Source organism: Drosophila eugracilis, unplaced genomic scaffold, assembly GCF_018153835.1.
Source record: "Drosophila eugracilis isolate 14026-0451.02 unplaced genomic scaffold, ASM1815383v1 contig_1724, whole genome shotgun sequence".
Lineage (NCBI taxonomy): Eukaryota > Metazoa > Arthropoda > Insecta > Diptera > Drosophilidae > Drosophila > Drosophila eugracilis.
The window spans coordinates 92,869-106,916 of record NW_024572560.1 but is presented as its reverse complement, the minus strand read 5'-3'; the positions used below and the strand labels follow the sequence as shown (position 1 = coordinate 106,916).

Sequence of the window (14,048 nt, the reverse complement as noted above, 5' to 3'; positions counted from 1 at the left end):
ATTCTTAGAGATCTTCAGAGTGTTAAGCCGACCTTCTCGTCAGGCCCCTCGGCGTTCCTGGATGAGTGCTTAGGTGCTGCGCGTCTTCGATGTGCAATCAAACTTTTAACCTTTCGTCCGAAGCAGCTACAACTCCACCTATTTGGAAGGAATATTTCATTATTCCTTTACACAAAAAATGGAAGACTTCGGATGCTGGGAATTATAGAGGTATCTCTAAATTACCAGCAATTTCAAAACTATTTGAGAAAATTATTGTCCCATACTTTCAAAACCAGTGTAGGTTACCATATCAACGGCGTCTGGAACCCCGAGTACACGGTCCACCAAGACCGCATAGAATCTGTCCAAAAAAACTTCCTTATATTTGCTCTTCGTGGCTAAAATACTAACTACAAACCGTAGGACATTGCTTGGAGCTGTCTTCATTACCAATCTTATAAACAGAGATATTGAAAGTCAAGCCCTAATAAATAGCTTGAACATCAATGTTGCCGCTAGACGCACTAGAAATTATATTGCTTTATCCTTAGGACATTGCAGTTCGAAATTTGCTCTTCATGTACCATTTAGGGTACTACGTTCGAGTTACAATGCCCTCGACCATATTACATCTAAAACTTCTCCTACTGTGTATCTAAATGTTCCCAAGCAACTTTTTTAACCTTTAGGATTTAAGGCTTCGGCTTCTGTGTTCCTTCTAGTTTTCATCCTCCTCCTGGATCGCCAATCGTTCCTGTTCTAAAGCTATGTCAGCTTGAGGAGCTTCAAATGGAACAGTAAAGGACTTAAAATTTCACAAGGGTGTAATAATCCTGATCCTCCACCATGTAAATAGGTTGACAATTCACCATATGTATCCACCAGAAATTATCCAAGTGTTTTTTGGTTTTAGTTCTTATTTATTCATTTATTTATTCCATTTGTTTTAGTTTTACAAATTCATTTAGTTTCAGAGCAGCCGTTGTTGCCGTTCTGAGCTCGAAGGAGTTTCTTACTTAACCCGAATTTACTTAGGAGCTAAAGAGGTCTAAGTCTCGTAGCTGCGCTGCCAACAACGGCAGCGGAGGGACGGCCTTTGTATTCTTAAATATATAGCTATGCTTACTTAGTCTGGATCGCGGAGATATATGCACATACATGAGGTCCTCTTGTGTTACAATTATGCCGACAGCACCGAGAGCGGTTCGTATTTCAGCCACTTAGGTTTATGACCGAGACCTTGAATTGTATAAACACTGGCACAAAGTGGTACAGTGCGTGCACTTTAAGTACTCTTGGTACAGTGGGTCATCGATATATATATTTTATATGTTTGCACACTACCAGGGATATAAAACTTTCTGTTAAGTCCTTCACTAACTAAATTCCTAATAGCTTCTGCCATTTTAAAAGGCCTAATAGTCTCAGTCATGAAATCATGACCATATTCTATTCATCGCTTAAGGTGGAGCTGAAAAACCTCAGCCTCATTGAAAGCTCGTTGGAGGGAAGTCACGATATTGCTTACAGGAATGAAAGGTACATAGACAACAGATCCTTTAATACTGTTCATAACCTATCGACTTAATAATCATAAATGGAAGGCGAGGTGAAATTAGTCGGTCTTCTAAGGGTTGTATGTCCGCTGAAATAATTGAGAAATTGGGAAAACTAGGCCGTTAGAAATGTGTGCTTTTTGCCTTTTTTCCTGCTTTTATTTCTTACAAAATGTAAAATATTCACAAGTAAAAGCAAGCTTACGTGCATTTGGATAAATCTCTCCCCCAAGCTCGCAATGTACTTCCAAGTAGATTCTAGATAGTTTTTTTATTTGCTTGAGGAACAACAATCCAATGAAGCAAAAGCAAATCTGGTCTAGGCCAAGCTTTTCTTTTCTGTTGAATGTAACAGCTATGTGAGCTGCTAATGCAGTAGGTGTAGCGCTCTTTCCCTATGATCTGCAGTATTTTGCGCCTGCTCCAAACCCCGCGAATCGCTATTTTGTCGTGATTCGAAACGACTGCGAGTGTCGGCTGCTTGTTCACCCATACCAAAAGCAGGATCCAAGCGCCTTTATTTTCTGTCAGCTTCGAATCCTGGGACTCGCTATTTAGTGGTCTATCGGCTGCACTCGATATTTTGTCGTCCTACGGAACGGCGAAAATTAATCACTTATCGGCCTTTTATTGTAACATGTGTGCTAAAGTAAAGCAATTATTAAATATCGTTTAAATAATTTTAAGCGCATCTTACACATTTCAGTGTTAAAGGCAACAATTAAAAACACAATCAAAAACGCATTGTTTTGCACGGTATTCGCATATATTTGCAATACGGAGGTACAGTCCGCATTCGGCTCCGACATTGCCATTGTGTAACTTATGTGCCCAAAATGCCCAAAATTTCTAGGATCGACTCCAACGGAGGTATCTTTTTTTAATGTGGGGCCTTCTGCGGCCATGTCGTGAAATGTTAGCACAAACCGCATCTTTAGTTTCTGTAGCCTTGCCCAAACCACATCCTGTGGTTACATGTTGCTTACCACCACCAAGTATATGTGGAAAACTGCTCTGGCGTATTCGTATCATGCGGGGCCTTAGTATATTCGGCCTCTTATGTTAACTTCTTCACCTCTCGTTTCGCCAAATTTGGTAGAAATTTAGATCTGAATTCTCAGTACACTGCCTTTATAAAAGAATACCTCAACCTTGGCCACATTACTCTAGCATCTTAAAACACGGCAGCCCATATAAAGCTGCGGGTTGTATTCGATGGTTGAGTGAAGTATACACCGGAATATACTCTGAATGATTTCTTGTATGCAGGTCCCTCAATTCAACCAAATATCTTTACTGCCTTGCTTCGGTTTTAATTTTTTAAGGTTGCATTGTTCGGAGACGTCTGCAAAATATATCATTTTTAATTACGTATCCCCAACGGTTCCTTCATTCAGCTATCTAATTGGTCAGAATCACTAACAAGAACAAGTGTATGCTGAATTATATATTTATCTGCAGACAAGCCAAGATAAGCGCTACCAAGCCGCTCTGCTTGTCTCTTGCATTCGTTTTTTATCGCAATGCAAATGTGATCAGAGCTAATAGCACGACGACGGGCGACTTACAAAGTCTTAAGACTGGTGTTGGCCGACGGCCGAGATTAGGTTTACGATTAAGTTCTCTCTCTTTTGTTTATAAGTTCTAAGCTGAAAGCTAAATATTAAAGGCACCTCTTCCGAATCGAGTGTATCATTTCTGTCAGCCACAGCGATAACTTGAACTTAGAAGTCCCTCTTTGACTATATTTAGTGTACAAATAATTATTACGGATTACGGATATTTCATTACTAAAGTTCGCAGCTCGTAAAATGTGAGAATTGCTTTTCAATAAAGCGAACAAAATGGTGTTTTGCAGAATTAACCGCAGCTTCCCACAAACTTCCAAAATGTGAAGAACGAGGTGGGGTGAAATTCCATTTAATTTCCATCGACTAAATGGAACTCCATAACTGGCTGTTTGGAAGATCGCTGGGGAAAAGCTGCCGAAGTTCAATAAGCTCTTTCTTGGCACCCACAAAATTGATTACGTTATTTAACCAAATCATTTCCGGCTTTCCCCTCAGGCTTATAAATCTTTTTAGGGCTGCAATACAAGATTGCTTGAAGGATCCTTGACTACTTCCAAAGCATTTTGTAGCATTTTGTAGGGGCCTGTTTCTCACCTTTGAATAGTCAAAAGTTAACTCCAGCGATGACAAATGGGAGATTCGACTGAATACGATCCTCTGGGAGAGGCGCCATGATGTGCTGTACTAGTTCGGGCTTTAACCCGAAAAAAGATCTCTGTTGTCATTTAAATTTAATGATGACAGAAGAGACCGATTTTCGCCCTCCAATAGGACGAAATCTCTGCCGTAGAGGGACCGGCAAGCTCTGCGCTGCTGCATTTGGAAACTTGCGGTGGAAATGATTAAAAACGGTTGAGGTGAGGTGAAATTTGGGAGAACCATTGGGTGCTTGGCATCGAAATCGAGCTGAGAATTTTGAAGGCGTTCGCCGACAGGCATTCGACCTCCTTTATACAGGAATGGGTTTAAAGAAAAAAGTCTGCTCTTTGGCAATAGCTCCATCTCTAGGTTAGGGCTTTGTTCTATGAGCAAATTAGTATGGCCTTTATTTTCCTTAACTTTCCTTTATGTTATCTTGCTGTTTAAGGAACCAATATGTGTACCCGAAAAATCTAGGTATTTACCCAAAAGGAATTTTGAAAGTGCAGCTACCCGGTATATCCATTTCCTGTGTAAGGACCAATGCGCTACGTCGACGCTCATAAAGCTCCTCGACAGAAGGTGCGCTATCAGGCTATGCAGAAGAATTCGCGATTAAAAATTCAGGTCCTTCGCTCCGAAGCCTTGGTCCCAAAAGCTCAAGAAGTGTACTTCCACGGGATAAGATATCTGCCGGATTCTGGCGTGTCGGTGCGTGCCTCCAGGTGATTCCTATAGTTCTGCCTTGTATTTGTAAAATTCTTTTTGAGATCCATGCCAAAACGAGTGTAGAGTCTGACCAACAATGAATTACCATGAACACAATTTGTGCTACTTGAGAGATAAGCTCGGATATTAAAAGTGGTGCAGATAACTCTAGATTCAAAACTACGTTGAACTAAAAAGAGTTGATGGAACTAGACCTTGATATTCTGAGTAAAAGTAAATGCAAGCATCGTACATGGTCATTCTTGCATCACAAAATCCATCTTCTCTACTCTAGGTCTACACCTTCTAGCGCCACTGGCTCATTCGAGCACGAAATGCGAATCGGAAAATATCCCTTGTCCAAAAGGACAAATATTCATTTTCATAAAATAATCCTTTTCCTGGTTTAAATTCGGAAAGCGCCACCTATTGTCGGAGTAACTGATAGTGACGTCACTGCCCATGTGAGGCCTTATAACTTCAATTTCTTCATAAATAACGAAATAATGTTCCGATTTGAAAAATAATAAAATATAAGGTCAAACGAAAACATACACTTTAATATTATGGACGCCACAGTTTTCCGCGGTTGGTTGCAGTGCCATCTCTTAAATTCGTATTCTTAAGCACAACTTTCTTGCTCTTATAGTTCCCAAGATTTTTGCATTACATTCACTACATGCTTAATCCGAACTTTCTATCATTTATAGTTACCGAGATATCAGTTTTTCTCGAAAATGCGAAAACCTTTTTTGAGCCTTGTGTTCGTATGGGTGGGTGTGTCCATACCCCTATAAGTGCTGTCATCCAAAGATTATACACATTGAATTTCAACTTTCTAGCTCTAATAGTTCCTGAGATCAGGCGATTTTAGTTTTTCGCGATTTGTGGGCGTTAGAGTGGGCGTGGCAGGGTGCTGCAATAAACTCGCGCTGCGTAGGAACTTCAAAAATTTTCATGCTTAATCTCAACATTGTATCTTTTATAGTTTAGTTAGTTATCAGCGTTCATACGAACAGACAGACGGACATGGCTCAATCGTCTTCGCTATTGATCCTGATCAAGAAAATATTATACTTTATAGGGTCGGAAATGCTTCCTTCTAACTGTTACATACTTTTCAACGAAACTAATATACCCTTTTATTCTACGAGTAACGGGTATAATAAAACGCCAGGACACGATTTATTCTCCGCTAAAATGATTATAGAATTGCCGAACTGTGCAGTAAATCTTCTCACCACGATATTTAATTAAAACTGGGCTATTATCCGCAACAATAGAAAAATTCTGTCATCACTATGATTCACAAAGCTAAAAAGGACAAGTCTCAGCCTTCATCATATAGGCCAATCAGTAAAATAATGGAGTCATATCTTCTGCATAGAAGTTTCGCAGTACGATGTAAAGACTTCCTCCCCGAATGCCATCCAATTAAGGCAGGAGTACCTCAAGGTAGCTTACTTGGACTGAATGGATTCAGATGGAAGTTGTTTATCCTAATAAAGTGTCAGTTCACACTCATGTAGGGTAGTGCAAATTGATAATGTTTATTTCGGATATATATAAAGGTAAATTAAAAAAAAACAAAGGTTTTGTATTACACTTAACGACTTCCGCACTCTATTGATGACACTTGCTCTCTTCAATATTCGCAATCGACTGACTTCAACTTAAATTAGTAAGGCGCTATTTCTATTAGGAAGAGGGTGATGGGTATAGACTTTCTTTGATGAAAAGAGACAGTTCTATATGGCGTATTGGCTGATGGAAAAAAGCTACGAGCTACCTTAATATACCCATATCCCACAATGGGCTATCCTGAATCTTCATTCGCCCCTGAATGAACGTCATTTTTTCATGTATTCGGCTGCTGTCGTAGTAATTTTTGGTCCCTCCTGATTACCTTTTTTCTTTACTTCATAACGCCCGTGATTAAGTTTTTTAGTTACTTTGTAAGGGATGAAAAATTTTGGCCGAAGTTTCATTCCATTTCCATACTGTGTTCTTTTTATGGCAACTAATTTTCCTACGGCATATTCAGTTTCTAACTTCCTTTTTATAAACGGATTGCCCCATTTTCATGTGACGGACGCTTATTAAAAGGTTTTTGGCCAAATCTGTTCTTCTGGAACTTTCTGGGGGCGTGGCTTTTTGCAGTGCGTCTTTTCATTAATCTGTGCTTCAGCAGAGAGTTGGGCTCGATAAAAATAGGTACGCGGTTGACGATAGTTTCGTTGGCTTCCAGAAGCCTTCATCGGTTGTGATCTTTATTACGGCCTTAATGCCTAACATCTGGATGCTCTCGATTTCGCCGCTCTTGGTAAACACATTGTTAACAGTCTTTCCTTGGAGTTGTGCAATAGCCTTTGTAGCTCCTTCAGGTTGCTTGAATGTGACGAAAGCTAAAACTGTCTTGCTGCACACAACGTCAACATAGTCCGATTCGCCACATTTTTTGAATATCTTCTCCAAGGCATCGCAGCTGTAAGACTCGTGCTTGCCTACATTTTCGACGACCAGGGTAAGTTCATTAAACTTTGACAAGGCCTTGAACGAAACAGGTCGCACCGTAATAAAGCGAGAAAAGAGCTCAGTGCTGTGCAGTTTTAGGACTTTGGGAATATCATCTACTGACTCCAAACGTACAATTGCTCTGGGGATAAGGCGTTTAGCAGTTAAAGTTACATCCTCCACGGGAGCTACTTTCTCGATAAAGCTCTTGATATCCTCTTTGGTGACACTTGGTCTAAACAGGGCAACCACAACTGTGCGATCATTTAAAGCTTCCTTGTCCTTCGCCTGAGATACGGTCAAAACATTTTCTCCAAGAGTCAGCGCATTATGCTTGGCTTGCAAAGCGGCTTTTCCTCCAGCCGGCGTATCAAAGGCCACAATGACTGAATTGGAACCCAACTTATTAGTGATATGGTGCACTGCATAGATCGGCTCGAACTTGGCGAATAAGGTGACCACATCCTTGTGTTTGTATTCATTTGGAATGTTCGCGGCATAGACAATCTGATTTTTTGGCGTTCCTATGGGAATCTTACCAACGGACACTTTAAGAATTCCGCTCTTTTCTTTTAATCCTTCAGAGTTGGATTCCTCGGGTTTTTTACTTTCCTTGCCTTTCATGGAAAAGGCTCCTCTACAGGGGCTTCATCATCTTCGACGGACTCTTCTTCCTTCCCCGCGTCTGAGGTCTATGAAACCCCTCCTAGCTCCACCTTCTTGTCATCATCTTCCTCATCGTCACTCTTCCTCTCTCGACGGTGGAACTTCCTTCACTGGTTGCTTCCTGGTCTTTTTGGAGGGCGACTGGGTAGCTGGGATCTATTTCTCCTCTTCCTGTACCTTTAGTTTTTGATTGTAGGACAGGTGAGAAAAATTAATTTAGCTAGGACGGAACTCTTCTAGACTATTGCCGTGACACATTAAATGTCGATGCAAAGTCTCTCTGTTTTGTCCTGAACTCGACGCCGTTAGAAATAAACATTACGTCGACTGGCTGTAGCACATCGCTCCCCACAACCGCAGAGTACTCGAGTCAGTTCTGTTTGGCGACATGGAAAGTTACCGAGAAGCATACACCATCAGCTTCGAGATCGACGTCGAAACACAAGTCCGCCCTTGCCGATACCTCTCAGGTGCTTAACTACTGGCTTTAGCTTCAATCCGTCAAAACTTCTGAAAATGTCCTCTCTCATCAAACACCATTCATATCCCGAATCAATCATGGCTATGAATGTCACTCCTTCAGCTTTCATCCTTTTGTAAATGAGTCCCTTCGCAGCTTTTACTTCCAGTATGTTTGCAAACTCTTTCTTAACGGAAAAAGTTTCTTTATTCTCATCGCAATTTTTAGAGATATGTCCTTTCTTGTTGCACTTGTAACATATTACTTCGCCTTTGCAATCCTTAGCAATATGGCCTTCGCTGTTACACTTGAAGCATTTCCTTTGAAAATTGCTCAGAGTCGGTTTACCTGTCGATTCCCTGTTCAAATTGTCTTTAGTATTTCTCTTACCCTTCATATTTTGGTAAATGCATAATTCGCCTTTAAGTTCCCTAATGGAATTCGCTCGATACAACCGTGCCTTGTTGACCTGCTTATCTGGGATGCCATCTATAAAGTAGAATTTCCTCATCAAGATTTATCGGTTTGCTGATCTCCATTAAACTATAGACATACTCGAGGCATGTCTCTTTTGGTTGTTTTTGCGTTTCGCGCAAAATCTTGTGTATCTCTGACGAACATAGATTATTACCGAATTCTTCCTTCAACGCGTTTTTCAACTCAATCCAACCCCTAACTCCCCTTGTACTTTTAATGTAGAGCTTGGCTGCTCCAATCAGAAGTTGCTTAGCATAAATAAATTTCTGCAAATTATCCCAACCCACGGTAACTGCATCGTCATCGAATTCAGACAGTCAGTGATTGACGTCTTCCTATTCGGAGCCTGAAAATGATGAAACACTGTCCTGAATATCGCGTAGTGTAAATCTCGAGCTACTAGGTTGAACCGCCTCTTGGTAATTGGAAGCACTACTAATACTCGCAACTTCCCGATCAGCCTCGCCGTCCTCATCGTCAGCCACATCTAATGCATAATGATCAAACAACCGATCCTGCAAAGCTCCTTTTCTGCCAGTTGTATCCAAACCTTGTTCGGATAACTTCGCCCTTAGTAGAGGCACAGTCATAGCGAGGATCGTTCTAGCATCCATAGTAATGCGTTCAAGCCGTTTACAAACAGTGGTACAATTCAATATTTAAAAGTTTTGATACAACAAAGTAAGAATTTAATTGACGTTAAACAATTCGAGTATTCATAAAAAATGCAAATCAATTTTTTTGGCGGATTGCGTCGTTTGCATACTCGTATCTTGCAGCTCCTCTTTTCGCCACAGGGAATTTTTGTTGTCGCAAAAATAGCAAGTGGCCAGTCCGCTGCTGTATGTCGTCGTTCTTCTCTACTGCGCAGATTTTGCGTTGCAAGTTTTTTTTTCGAGTTAATTTTTGGGTACGCTTACAGTAAAGTTTTTGCAAAATTTTTGACACTTTTTTAGTCTGTGTACACCAATTCGCTGCTTCAACGTTAGTCGATCTTTTTAACTTTTTAGCTTTTCCTCGTCTTTATCTGTTCTTGTTTAATAATTACATCCAACGCTTTTCAGTTTTTACTTCTTTTTTTTCTCAGTCTTCACTTCATTCTTCGTAGCGACAGTTTTCGATGTGTTAACGCACAGTTTTCTCTTTGTTCCTTTTTCCTTTTATAATCCCGGACGAGTCCCCAATAATTTGTAGGGTAGTACAAATTGATAATGTTTATTTCGGATATATATAAAGGTAAATTAAAGAAACAAAGATTTGTATTAAACTTCACGACGTCTGCACTCTATGAATGTCACTTGCTCTCTTCAATATTCGCAATCGACTGACTTCAACTTGAATTAGAAAGGCGAAATTTCTATTAGGAAGAGGGTGATGGGTATAGACATTCTTTGATGAAAAGAGACAGTTCTATATGGCGTTTTGGCTGATGGAAAAAAGCTACGAGATTGTGGAATTCCGAACAGTGTGTCCCCATATGATATTAAATAGGCTGCTTAATACCTTAATATACCCATATCCCACAAACATAACAATGCAATTATTGAAGATCTATGTAAAAATTGAAATATTGAAAACATAACTTCAACTGCACATCACCACCAGACTTTAGGTACCGTGGATCGAAGCCACAGAACACTCATTCATTCGTTTATATATCTCAGTTGACTAAACGGATTGTGATGTATGGCTACAATACTTCGCCTATTGTTTTAATACGACCCACTTTATGGCACATGACTATTGTCCATATGAGCTAGTTTTTGTAAAACGTAAAATTTATCAAAACATTTTAATAGCATAGATATAATAGAACCCCTTTATAATATAGAAGATTATACAAAGGAATCAAAATTGAGATTAGAACAGGCATTTAAGAGAGAATTATTTACGACAAAACTAGTTTAGATTTTGATTTAAAAATAGGAGATCAGGTTTTATCGAAAAATGAAACAGGATATAAGCTATATTTTAAATATACAGGCCCTTATAAGGTAGAACAAATAGGAGATAGATTTAACATAACAATATCAAATAATAAAAATAAAAACCAACTGGTACATAAATATAGATTAAAACTTTTTATTTCATAATCAATTTTAGGTTCATAAATATATCACTTACGGCCATACATATAAAAAAAAAAAGATATATATACATAAAAATATAATATATAAGGACACATACATATAAAAAAAATTATTATACATAATATAAACATACAATTTATATTTTGATGTCTTCCCCGCACTGTCCCTCGCCGCTGTCCATTGGTTCTGGCGAAGGGGGTGATGACTGATATGTGTGAGCTGGGCGGCTACCGCTGGCTCTCAGCTTTTTCCAATTTAGGAAGATTACTTTGGGTGAAACTAACTCCGTTCCTGATGGCCCTTAATGCTCATTAACCAATTTCAGTGAATAAAAAGGAAGTTTACAATCAATGCCGGAGTTCCATATTCAAGCAAGTGCTTTATTAAATTTTCAAATTAAAACTGAAGACATGAAAGAATTTACGTAAGCTAAGTGCTGCCGGCAAGCCGACCGCTCGTACAGCATAGTGCTGACACTAGCAAAATCAACATAACTCACCATACCGTGCACCAATGGGAATCGGGTACGGCCCCTAAAGATGTTTACGCTGATTTTGCAATTAAACACTAGGGTGATCCAATAATCACCCAAGATCTGTACCGACTTATTATTACTCCTTAACGGTGTTAATAACTCTCCCCTCAGGAATATGACCGTCCTCGGTCATCTGGAATTTATCGACGACTTGTTGGATCTCCCGTGCGTCTCGTCTCCTCCTCAGCATCATGATGAGTAGGAAGGAGCAGCTGATGAGAAGACTGGCTCCCACGTCGACCGCGAACCATGTGTCGGTGGTTCCCACCATCTTTACTTCCGCCTTAAGCCCTTGGATGACCGCCAAGTTTTGGTTGTTAATTCTTTGGAGAAGTGGCATGCTTAGCGTGGGGTTGCCGCCATGCCCGGAGTCTTTCTTATGGCTCCACGTTGGTTTGAGTATTTTGTGCCATTGACGAAAGCCACTCGCTCGAACGTGATGAGGTGTGAGCCGTTGGTAGCTATCTCAGTTGTCTCTTGTTGGTACGCAATCGGTGACCGCTAAGACGTCGATATTGCACTGATCAACAAATACAGACTTTAAATCATTCTGGTTAAAAATTGCTCTGTTTATGATGTTGGCTTTTGCAAGCGTGACTGTAAGCATAAAATTTTGAATTTTGGTTATTAGTATTATATTTCTGGCCAAAAGTACCTTGTACAGGTGAGAAGTGTCAACTATCTTATTTTGTTTGGCCTTGATAATTTTATTAACGGCCTCTGTTAATTCATTAATTTTGTTCTTCGTCTGTGTATTTATTACAGCATATCGAAATCGGCTGCATCAGGTGTGCCCGCAATTACCTTGAGTGCGGTGCCTAGGAAGTCTAGGCTCCTGGCCATCCTATGATGTATTTTTGAAACAGACAGTAAACTTCTGACATGTTCGGTGTCGACGTCTAACAATTTTTTCATATGAGACTGTGGGAACAAATCGGACAACCTAGTAGTTTCTTCTACTATAATTGACAATTCGGAAAAATTACTTAAATGTTTCTATGTTTCCATACCAATGCAATTCCGTCCGTGATTGGGATATACTGAGCGTGCGAATAGTCCGTAATCCTAGCGTTAACCATAGTTAGTTTGGACATATTTGGAAAATAGTAATCCTAAAGGACTTGCTTAACATTTTCCTGGGCTGCCCTGTGAGCGCGGTTGTGTTCGCAGATAATAACTTCTCTCTGTTAATTTGCATCCGTGATGTCATTCACGAATTTTTTGCAGTGCCAGAACGTGGTTGCCGGGAGTTCGGTCACCAAGGCATGTTGGATGCATGCTATTGCGGAGGGATCGCAGTAAATGGCATTAACAACATCTGCGTTTACTACCGGATTATGTGTCGGCTTTTGGTCCCGAAAACTATGAAGTGTCGCCGTAAGGGTTGCTCTGCTTCCTCTAGGATTATTTGATTCCTGTAGCTGTTTACGGTTTATCGGTGCATTCGACCGTGTAGGTCAAGGAAAGTTCACTGTATATAGTGGCTACATCAGATTGGGGTTCGTTTTGCATAGCGTTTATGTTTTGCCGTGACAAAGTGTTGGCAACAAAATTTTCCTTTCCGGGTTTGTAGAATAGCTTGGCGTTATGTTCTTCGATGAATGCTTTCCATCGTTTAATTTTTGCATTTGTATTTCGCTCGGATACGGCGAAAGTAAGAGGTTGATGGTCCGTAAAAATTCGGATGTCTTTTGTGCCGTATAGATAATTTTGTAATTTTCCTATAGCCCAAACAATTGCCAATAATTCTCTTTCGTTAGTTGCATAATTGAGCTCGCAGTCTTTCAACGAGCGAGATATCATTAAGATAGGCCTGCCTTTTTGGGACAGTACTGCACCGATACCGCTGAGGCATCGGTGGTTAAGTCGAACGGCAGCTTGAGGTCCGGATACGTTAGTATCACATCTTCTGATGACAAAATGTCTCGCAGGCGCTCAAACGCTCTGCGTTGGGACTCATCAAATTCGATAGCAACCTTTTTAGACTCGTAACTCGTGGATTAAAAGGGTATACTAGATTCGTTGAAAAGTATGTAACAGGTAGAAGGAAGCGTTTCCGACTTTATAAAGTATATATATTCTTGATCAGGATGAGTAGCGAAGACGAATGAGGCATGTCCGTCTGTCTGTCCGTCTGTCCGTATGAACGCTGAGATCTCAGGAACTATAAGAGATACAAAATTGAGATTAACCATGAAGATTCTCGAGGTCCCTACACAGCGCAAGTTTATTACAGCATCCTGCTACGCCCACTCTAACGACCACAAATCGCAAAAAACTAAAATTGCTTAAATCTCAGAAACTATTGGAGCTAGAAAGTTGAAATTCAGAAAGTATAATCTTTAGATGCCATCGCATCTTATAGTGGTACTACTATCCGGCCACACCCACACATACGCCCACAAGGCTCAAAAGACGGTTTTCGGATTTTCTAGAAAAGCTGATATCTCGGTAACTATAAAAGATAGAAAGTTCGGATTAATCATGTAGGTTTTTATGATACTCCCAATGCGAATTGTTTGTTTCCGAACAAGCCGCTCCCACTCTATCGCCCACAAAACCCGAAAAACCAAAAATGCAAAAATCTCGAAAACTTCTGGTGCACCGCAGAATTACGGTTGAGGAGCCGCACAAACGCTATGGCCCGGTACAATGTGCAAACTGCTAAGAATTTGGCCATACAAGGTCTTACTGTAAACTGCGCCCGGTGTGGGTAGTTTGTGGTGATCTTCATGACTCCGTACACTGCCCAGCGAGCAAAGATGACCACAACTCAAAAAAGTGCGGCAACTGCGGTGGAAATCACTCTGCTAACTAAAGAGGTTGCCCAGTCTATAAGGAGCTGAAAAG

The 14,048-nt window shown here is 40.3% G+C and overlaps 1 pseudogene; it reads right to left on the bottom strand.

The window, feature by feature from the left end:
• Positions 1–6,515: 6,515 nt before the first annotated feature.
• LOC108117442 lies at positions 6,516–11,469 on the bottom strand (annotated as a pseudogene).
• Positions 11,470–14,048: the final 2,579 nt, after the last annotated feature.